Below are 9854 nucleotides of genomic sequence, written 5' to 3'. Positions count from 1 at the left end.
TAGGGGCCTTTTGGGGCCCGGATTAGGGCCTGCGAGCACAGAGAGCACAGAGAGCCAGTCTGGACACATCTCCATCCATCAAAAATCAAACTGACTCAAGGACCCATTCAATCCCAACTGCAGAGAGGAATAATGTTCCTGCAGCCAAAGCAGGTGCTTTTTATTTTTTTTCCAGAAACATGGGCACTGCAGTTAAGACAAGGGCATAGTTATGGTAATGGTTTCAGCTGTAAGAACATTTTCACCACAAACAGTGGAACAATGGCACTCCTCCACCGTGTTCTGGGAGTGTGGGTTAGTTTGAACCTTGGGGCAGGACTGTGCCCAAGAGCTGACAGAGAGACGACTGTGTGTGTTGAGAGCGAGCTCATTAAGAGGACCCATGTGTGTTTAACAGATACCAAGGGCTCTCTTTCTTCCAATAACAACTCATTAATGAAGGTTTGTGTGTGTAAGGGAATTAGAGTGGCTGTAGTCATGAATCATGAGACACATCAGTCTTGTGTTATTGATCAGATCCCAAACACCAGACTGACAGAGATAAACACAGCAGCAATGTGAGAAGCAGGAAGAACAACAGCTGTTTATATATGTCCATTTATCCAGATTCTTTCATGGGTGATTATTGAATGGCTATTATGCTTGACATTCTCCCCAGTAACCAGATTATCCTGAATAGCTATATAATGCATTTAGTAATACCTTTTGAATTAGCTTATTAATGCTCATGTGATGGTGTCACTTTACATGTTTTAAGCCATTTACCTCAAAAAGCATACATTACATTACTGCCAAGCCACTATTTGTCAAAACATACCATGAGTGTTTAAAGAGTAAGGATGGCAATATTCTATTGTTTTATGGTTAACAAATTCCATGAAAATATGAAAACTAACAATGTGTAAGTCCGATTTCCAAAACTTTCCAACTGCACTACCCTGAACCTGTTGGGCTCACAGGCCCAAGTCCATTTGTTACTGAAGACGTAAATCTTTAAAAATGGATCACACACACACACACACACACACATATATATATGTATATATATATATATATATATATATATATATATATATATATATATATATATCAAACATTTTTTTAAACTTAACATTTTCTAAAATCAGTAGTGCACTACACACATTTGCGAAAACACATTCAATGGTTTCACACTATTCCAATAATCCAGAGGTGGTGGTAATGCACCGAGAAACGCAGCAATGTACCAAAAAAGGCAGGGAAGAAGAAGACAAAACTAGTAAACGTGGATGTGAATGTAACTGAGGCTAATTAAAAAATACTTTAAACAATTGGCTTTGTAAATGGTTTTTATAAGGAAGGAACTGCATTCAATATGTTTGTTAGACCTCAAGGATGCATACAATGTGTTTTGGTGAATAACACTGCATGTAAACATAACTTTAGTTTGTTTAGATCAAAACTCCACATGGCACCTTTAAATGTGTATGTGTTCAGATTTAATTTTCTCAAAAAGGCTGATTTTAGTACATAATTGAACATAATTAAAATGACAGCAGTAATGTTAAGTATACAAAAAGTTAACAAGGAAAAATCCATCCTAATACAGCACTGGTTGTCCTGAGTGCCATCCATGGAATTAAAGTGCTCATATTATGCTTTTTGGCTTTTCCCTTTCCTTTATTGTGTTATATATCCTTTTTGTGCACGTTATAGGTTTACAAAGTGAAAAAGTCCAAAGTCCACCCTAAAGGGACTTATCATCTCCAACAGAAAACACTGTTCACAAACTGCTCCAAACTGCTCTATTGTAGTCCAGCCTTTACTTCCGTGACGACCGTGCGTCACTTTGTAATACATGTTACATGTTATGCTGGCCTAGCAGCTAGCATGGCACACCCTCATACTCTGCTTCTGACTGTGTAGTAGTCCTTACCTAGCTACTGCGCATGTGCGGCTCGATAGTGTTTTAAGCCCCCAACTTCTCCTTCCAGCAACGCTGCGACCGTTGACTTCAAGGCACCTAACCCTAACCTTAACCCAAACCTAACCCTAACCATAACCATTGCCTAATTAACTTCAAGGCAGCGCTGCGACCGTTGACTTCAAGGCACCTAACCCTAACCTTAACCGTAACCCTAACCATAACCACTGTCTAATCCTAGTGCCTTCCAGGCAGCGCTGCCAGGAAGGAGACATTGGGGGCTTAAAACACTGATAAACGCATGTGCAACTCCCAACAAAGATGGAATTGAAGTGCGATGCCTCACTCTGTAGCTAAAACAGAGAGCTCAACACACAGGGTGAAAAGAGGAGCTGCAGCAATGTGCAGTACAACAAAAATATGGTGTTTTTTGAAAACTACATCATATGAGCACTTTAACATTGACCTAAAGTGTATTCATATAAGATATATCTGCACACATCTAATTGCTTCATCCCATGTCGTACTTTCAGTTGGCACAAACACATGCATGCACTACTGCCACAACAACAAAGTATACTGATTCAGAATTGGAGGTTGGGGGTAGAGGGTATCAGATGGATAAACTGGAGCGCAAACATATTTACGGGGAGGAAAAGAGAGAAAAAGGAGTTGAGAGTAATCAGTTATCACTGCTGTGATTTATGGTTTTCACATTAAACATGTTATGTGTACAAAGACAACACCCCAGCTTATTGAAAAATACCTGCTTGCTTAAAAATAAAGAAGTGTTCCATCTTTCCCTCTTGAAGGATTCTGGTGTGCTGCAGGGAAGAAAACGCAATTATAGAACAATAATAACATCTAAATGTAAAAAAAAAAGAGGAGAAATGGGGTTGCTGTGTGGGGGAGGGGGTGGTTAATGTGCACTCAGCTTGGTTTTTCCGACTGTGAGATTTACATTTGGTGCCCAGTCGATTCCAGAGTTGTCCAACTCATCTTGGCCCGTGCAGCTTCCTGTGTGTTATTACCGATCAAAAGGTTCATAGTTTTTTATGAAGTTCTTTACAGAACCTTGGACAAAGGGAAAAACTAGTTTAACGGCTCGCTAAGTCAAGGCACGGCACCCCACAAGATTCCACTGCTTCTCTGAGAATGTCTGGAAATGGGAAACACATGTGCTTTGATCGCATTGATTCTTTTTATTATTAGTTTGTTTTGAATTAGGCTTGTGATTGCAGGATCCTGGGAGGCTTTCACTATCCATTAAATGTTCACAGAATTTGAATTTTGGATAGGTGCCTTTGCACACCTTAAAAGGCTAGCTGTTAATGTTAATTATCATACTGAAGTAATGTGATACTATATTGATCCTTGGTGGGAAATTCTCCTTTTCCCCAGACGTTTTACAGGGAGGTCAGGGGTCCCCAGTAGTGTGATCAGACTCAGTATGATAAACAGAAACTGAAATAATATGGCAAGAACTGAACTGTAGTAGCACCTAAAGCTGTCCTGGACTGCAAATGGACTGCATATATATATATATATATATATATATATATATATATATATATATATATATATATATATATATATATATATATATATATATATATATATATATATATATATAATAAACTGTATCATATATTTATATATTTTACCTAAATCCAGTGATTAGATGACCCTCTAACTGCTAAACCACAGCCACTGTCTCATTAAGTGTCTCACAGAAATACTAACTTGTGACTGGCTGTGTGGTGTAATGCATTCAATGATAAGGATGGGTCGTAAAAATAAGAGCAACCTTTGTTTTAAGTGCCTTAGTAATCTTTTAAAGAGAGAGATTACTATTATGTGATTTTAGTGTACTAAGATTCATGTTAAGTGCCCATTTCTGGTGTAGATATATGCTAAAGATGAGTGGGAACACAGGCAATTTCTTTTAAGACCCCTTGCCACCTAAAACTGGCCTACTACATAAGCCAACAATACCATCCATTCATTTTCTGCACCATTGATTCTGCTCGGGGTCTTAGGGCAAAACTCAGGTAAGTCCTGTAATTTATTAAAATTGTCACAAATCATGACTCAGATGGTTAGAGCTCCTTCAGATGGATTTTATGAAAACAAAGCCTCCTGGCAAATTGCGGCAAAGTTGCATCTCATATGCCAGTCCCTGCACAATAGCAGGTAGCCATTTAAAGTGACAGCATGGTCACAACCAATAAGCCAATGGTGATTGGGCCTCTTCGGCTTGGATTTATTTTAATTCACTAATCCTGTAATGGTGGAGCCATGGCCGTGGGGCTCCTTGCTAAAGGATTGACAGCGCCGAGCCATGGCTAGCCTGTCTCATTGCTTCAACTCACAGAGCCACTAAGCGGTATTTGACTCCTTAAGCTCCTAGATGACTAAGGTTAGGGGCTGAGTGGGTGCAGGGATAGAGAAAGGATGCAGGGCTGGTGCTTGGTGTGCTGTTGGTAGTGGTGGTGTTGAGGCCAGGAGGAGGGAGGAGTGGTGTGCTAGGGACCTAACAGACGAAACATTCACCCAAAAACTGCATCGCCTGGACTAATGGGGAAATTATTTATGAACTATTTGCAGTGCACCTGAAAATACCTCCACTGAAATTATGTTTGGCAACCTGAACTGCTTTGAAGTCAATGGAGTGGCAATAAAAATTAGGCCTTCATTAGAGAGCCGGGCCTTTCAAACTGAATTGGCCTAGTCTCGGCGGGTCAGGGGCATTTAGGCAGCGATCCGCTTCCTTTAGCTCTGGCAGCCACAGACACATGGAAGCAATTTGCCTGATTCTCTGCTGTTTTTATGATTTTCCTCTTTAATTTTTTTCTCTCACCACATGGCGCTCCTTTTATGTTGCATTTAGGAAATTAACACTAACCGACAAATTACTTAGTAAATAAAAAGGGTAGAGCTTTAGAATGTTGAAACCAGGAGTAGCCCAAGGGCCAGTGTTCTCCCAGCAACAAAGAAATCCTTGATAACTGTTTAGATATGTCATCCTACAGTCTGTCTTTATTTTATCAAGTGTATATATTTTTTCAATTGAAATAAATGTGAGGCATTCATCTCCCTTGTGTGCAGTACTTGTGCTGCATGTCCACTCAGAAAATGGTGCACTTAAGAAAGAAAAAAATCACTTGAAGGGATTTGGGGGTCATTTGCAAACTGCTTTACGCTTTGGTCAAGCACAAACCTCATTCACAAAAAAATTGAGGCAGCCGACTAAAGTGAAACTGTGTAATCTTCAGATAACCAGATGCACCAAAGTCCAGGGGATTGTAATCTTCAGAGATGTAAGCTAATTACTTAATCGCTTGCATTCGTAAATCTTATTATTGTAAAAGAAATTGCTGTAGTGATTAAATTACTGATATTTATCTCCTAATAGCGCTGATTAGGAGGTGATGCTAATCTGTCATTCTGAAAGGCTGATATTAACGGCATCAATCTAAGAAAACAATAAACACTTAATGTGAAAGAGATGTTTTGTGCACTCGGGGACCAGATGGCCTGCTTTAGTCTGGAATGTGCAATATTCTGGCCTGCTTGGCTACACCTAATGATGGGAACCACAAACTGTTGACTTATTTAATTGAGTTGTTTTGCCCCATTAACCTGTTGTCAGACACAGTGGACACGCGAGATGGGAACGAGAATGTTTTTACTTTATACCAAAATGGAAATAGTCTTCTCCTCTGTGCAGTTGTTTGATTGTTATGCTGTACTTGTAATTCAGTCAAAGATCTAGTTAGTTATGTCATATTAAAAATGTCTCACAAAAAGAAAACTTTGTGGTTTACCATCACCTTTTCTACTGTATGTGCAGTAAATACACTAACACCTTAAATAGTGTTGCGGTGACCTCAGTTGAACAGTATTACCGCTTTTCTAAAACATACTAGATTTTGATCCTCGCCCTGATTTTGGTATATTTTGTGCACCTTTTCTAAATGCTTTGAAAAATCCCAAACTGTGGTAGTGTGTGAAGCTATACTCCAATGCTTGCTCTAATGCTACAGAAGTAGCCATAAATTATGCATCAGGAATATGTATATGTATTGACTTTAATAAGAGCTATTTCCTACCTACCAGCTTTTGTACCCGCTGAAGAATCACTGGGGTGCTTCCTAACACTAGACACACATGCTTGTTCTCTCACTCACACGCTCCTCTACTGACTTTCAGCTGGGGGAAATGAAACAAAAAAGAGCATAATTAAAATAATAATAGTCTTCTCTTGTTTGGGGGTTCGGATATTTTTTCACAGTTGCATTTGGCAACGTTGGAGGAATTTGCAGGAACTATCGAGGAGTGTTTGTGTAAATAAGTAAACTCTGCTTTGTTAGATTGTGATACCTAATCAAGTCAGCACTGACAGGAGTTCTCTCGCTCCAGCTTTCACTCTTTTTTTCTTCTTTTTCTCTTACCTGTATCTCTGACGTGACACTCCGTCGAGTGTTAGTACTGAATACTTGATGACAAAGAAAAACAACAATGCCACTCATTTTAAACAGTGAAAAAACAAGCTCCGGGCCCCGCAATGCACACCGCAACGTATTCACAAACAAATGTTACCTTGCTTTACTCATCCACATTCCCCTGTCTTCCACCTCCTTGTCCCCCTGCCCTGACCCCGAATGCTGTGCATGTCATTTGTCCACTTCTCCTTCCTGTTTTCAGCTAGTTGGCCTCTAGTGTTTTGTGTCTATGAATGCTAACATATCTTACCTTGCCCTGGGCGAGAAAGAAACAGAGTATACCTGGTATTTGGCCATTCTGCTCCGGTACTCTCTCTGGAAACCTCAGACAATAACATTCATTGACTCTCATAAACACATACACGCTTACACACACACACACACACACACACACACACACACACACACACACACACACACACACACACACACACACACACACACACACACACACACACACACACACACACACACACACACACACACACACACACACTGACAGTCAGACTGAGGTCTCACTGGCACTGGTTGTCAAAACCAAATAACTGCTTGTCCTTTCCATGTGTGTGCTGGCCATGTGGTGCCCTTCTTGGAGAGAAGGAGGCTAAAATGGCTGTTGACACAAGAAGACAGCACACTCACTGCTCCGACTCAGACTCCCAGTCCCTCATGCCATTATAACACAATACACTGCACAATCAACATTCCACATAGTAGCGCCAGTAAAAAAAGAAGAGGGTCAATCAACGGCCTGAACTGTGAAAACCACAAAGAAGATGTCATCAAACAAAAATCCTTAGGTACACATGCTGAAAGATGGATGCTAAACAGAGGGGGCAGGGCACTATTAAGATGACATCAGGGACAACCTCTCAACAGCTGCATGGGAGTGCCGTCTGTTACAGAGGACGGAAAATGGAGGGCAATACAAGGGAACACTGATAGACTAACAGCAACAAGGGGAGGGGAGTCATCACCAGTCTAAGCATGTGCTGATTGAGCCTGGCTCTTTTTAACCAGCAGGCCTTTGGAGACCTGGTAGTTGGCAGCGGGGTCACAAGAGTACCAGCAGAGACACAGAGCTTCAAAAAGCTCTCTGTGCTTTATTGAGCAACTGCGTGTTACGTGGAATGCGTCGCACTGAGACTCACTTAGTCGTGGTGGGACCTGTTCTGATTGAGGTAACAGCTGGGATATGACATCAGCCAGAGTGTTGGCCATGTTTTCACTCACTGGAGCAATTCGGCTCTAAAAGGTTCCATCAGTACCAACTCGGGCGAGTTGCAGAGAGTTGCTTTTCATCTCTTTGGCTGTGCAAGCCGCCAGCTGGTCGGAGTGCCCCTTGGTAAGAAGGACAGAGACGCCAGAGTGCTGTACTCATAAGTGTCTCATTGTTTTTAGACACTCAGCAATGCACAAGTGAGATGTGAGCACTTGCATTCATTAAACAATACAGGCACACACACACACACACACACACACACACACACACACACACACACACGCATAGATATTAATGTAAGGCAAATTTAACCAAGAGATACTTTTTTCCATGTATGTCTACTCTTCAGACCAAATGGCACCTATGTCTCTCGCCTATGACAAAAATGGGTTTCATGTGTGGGAGATGTTTTGCCAACATTTCCTAAACTTTGGTTTGACCTCTGCACAGGTACTTGTGAATGAATTTTCATGAGTGGTGCTGAGCTGCGCCGGGCTTTGGATTCTACCTCCAGTCACAGTTTCCAACAGGGGCCTCTTAAAAATACTAAACTCAGCCTCCTCAGAGTACACACTGTGATTTAGCACTTGAATATTTCTAACATAAAAATCCCTTTTTACCCTGTCTTCTGTCCAAGTATCTTTCCACTGTGACACCAAGGGACCAATTGAGACAGAAATCTATTTGCACTGCTCTGTTGGGTGTATAAGTCTACGCTGAACAGAAAGCGCACATCGCCTGAAGTGAGTAAATCACCAGGGTGGAAGAAAACAATGGTGGAAAAAAAATAACAGGCCAAATGCAGCTACAAAGCAGCTTATCACATTTACAGTGGCTATGTGCTTATTAGGCCTCGTGCCTCTGCGCCGGCTGCTGAGAGATTCGAGTTGAGCTATTTGAACTGGTTCAGACTGATGGTGAGTCGGGGGTATTCTGATGAAATGCAGTGACATAGTCAAACTCACAGGGAGGCCTGGGCTACTCTCTGAGAAAATAGGGAAAAACTAAACACCCTTAGGAAGATGCACATTTTGATACATATTTGTGTAGAAGCACTGTGAGTGAGTGATTTGTCTGAAAACTTACAGGAGCTGTTAGCAGACTAGGTTAATACTCAGATTGACTATTTTCACATCAACTTGGCTATGAATGACTTGCAAGGTTAGTGTTAGGAAAAACATTAGAAAAGCATTTTACTGTTCTTTCTCATCTGGATTGACAGACTGAATTTTGTTTCACTTCATTCACTCAGCATGACATGATATTGCTACGAGCAGTTAACATAACATTTTTCACATTCATCAAAGAATCATATCGATTTAAGAGTCCTTATATCTTTAGGTTGACTTTGAACAACTTTTTAGCCTTTTTCATGTTGCTATTTTTGATGTACTATAAAATTTACTTTTTAATGTAGGCTACTGTAAGAAGATAGCTAGCTATGTGAAAAGTAGACATCTCTGTTCTTAAAACCGTCTACTAGCAGTTCTTAACCGGGGGGAAACAGCGGTCACTGAGCACAAAACCAGACCAACTCGAATCGCTGAACCAATCGAGATGTGGCCAGGATTTAGGCGTCTGGAACCAGGCTTTTTCCATTCTAGCATTTTCAAAACATGACTGATATTGGCCTAAGCGTGTTCTACAATGTTTTAAACATGGCAGAAGAAAAAAATTCTTTCTGACTGACTGGCAGATGTCTGATAAGGTACAATAGTAGTAAACTGGACACTGTACTGGTCAACAGTTAAACCACTGTTCTGAATACTCACACGGTTACCGCTAGATGCCACTAAATCCTACACACTGCTCCTTTAAATTATACCTTGTTAATACTATTTAACAGCGTTTTAATCAACGGTCAGGTATATTGATCATATTTCATATAATCTCTTTTCACTCTTCAATCTAAATTGGTCATATATTAGTAATCTAATGTTAGTTTCATTCGTCAGTTTAGTAACCTACTCAACAGTTAGCCTACACCTGGCAGTTACTGGCTGGACAAATATATAGCACAACAACTAAACTCTATGTAGGCACTAATTAATTTAGTGCAAATCTGTAATTAGTCAACACTTATATGATATCTAGGCTAGGTTTAAATCTACACACAACTGGTGCAATCAACTCCAGGGACCCAACACAGGGAAGGCTCTTAATAAGCCTGGAATTAAAAGTTTGTTTTTATGTCCAATTTTAAAATTTGATTTAGTTATTTTTT

This window comes from Sander vitreus, chromosome 11, assembly GCF_031162955.1.
Source record: "Sander vitreus isolate 19-12246 chromosome 11, sanVit1, whole genome shotgun sequence".
Taxonomy (NCBI): domain Eukaryota; kingdom Metazoa; phylum Chordata; class Actinopteri; order Perciformes; family Percidae; genus Sander; species Sander vitreus.
Note: the sequence above shows the minus strand (reverse complement) of the source record.